Consider the following 1473-nt stretch of genomic DNA (forward strand, 5'->3'; position numbering starts at 1 on the left):
GCAGCTAACTGGGATCATTGATCTCTGATTTCCATCACTATGAAGCTGTTTCAGGTCATTTTTTCCCTCTTACAGTATTTGAGTGAAATTTGACTCCAGACTTTGAATGACCCGTTGCATTGCCCTCCTTTTCTACTCTTCTTCTGATTTCTTGGTGGATATACTAATGTGCTTGGGATCATTATGCTGTTGAAAGCAGCACTTGTGGTCCATCGTCAGGTTTTAGACACATGGCTTCAGAGTTCAGGATTCACAGTTTAATCGATTATTGCCTGCTGCCCAGTCGCTGATGCAGACAATAGCATGTCAGCTCATTCATTGCTGCTGTTTGGAGGTTCTTCTGTTAAAAAGCTGTCTGCAGTTTGTATCAAGTACATTTACTGTCACTCGTTCTGGTTAAACAACACACTTCAGCAGCGACACTTGAAAGCGTCACCTGTAAATCCTCTTGTGGAATTTTGAGGTTCTGGTGGGGCGCTCAGCTCTGGACCACCTGAAGATAATTTTATTTAAGGGGGAACATGAGCATAAGTCCAATGTCAGAGAAACCATCATCTTTTTCTCTTTTTTGAAGGTTTCATGCAGGTCTTCTGATATCTGCACAATAAGGTCACACATTTCAGTGGCAATTCACCTGTTGCTTCCTAGAAAAGCTGCACCTGATGTAAAATTTCACAAATATAGCACAAATATTTGATGTCAAAACAAAGACATTTCCTTCTGTTTGATTGCAAAATTTTGGTTTTGTGTGTCATAACCTCCTGAGACTCATCCTGTTCACTGTGTCCTCTGCAGTGGACAAAAAAAGTTAAACTGAAACATCCTTTTTTTCCTCGGTTCTCGGGAGAAAATGCTGCAACATTTACTGTGAAATTGTGCCTCTGTATACCAATCATATTTAACCCTGTAACACATATTTGATACATGAGTTTTTGAGATCTCTCCATCCGGTTGTAGCAAAAATGATACAAATTATGATGATACAAATCATTATTGCAAATGCAAAGTTTCAATTGTTCCATGGTTCAGGCTTCGCATGGCCAAATTTTGTCTGTAATATGTTTTATGACCCCAAGGTCGTCATGAAAGGCCAGGGAAGCTGTTCTGTATCCAGGTGTCCAGGTGTGGCGTCTCTGTGCACCTGGGAATTATGGGAAATTGTGCCTGAAACCGAGCTAAGATAAGATTAGAAATACTTTATTTATGTCAAAAGTGGTGAAATCACCGAATAAAAGCATCCGGTTGAATCTAAAGTGGAAAAAAGTGAAGAGATTAACAAATAGAAATCTGATATGATACAATAAGAAGGTGAAATATAAAATGAATGCAGGTGTTGTCGTGTTTATATGTGTAAAGTAGACACATACAGCATCCCACTATCATCTAGCTGTGTCCTCTGTATATGCAGCTGTGGACAGAAAAAATATTTTGGTCAACGACGCACCGCACGCAGGAGCAATACGCTGAAAAGCC

Source organism: Pundamilia nyererei, unplaced genomic scaffold, assembly GCF_000239375.1.
Source record: "Pundamilia nyererei isolate P.nyererei 1_Seehausen unplaced genomic scaffold, PunNye1.0 scaffold00038, whole genome shotgun sequence".
Taxonomy (NCBI): Eukaryota; Metazoa; Chordata; class Actinopteri; order Cichliformes; family Cichlidae; genus Pundamilia; species Pundamilia nyererei.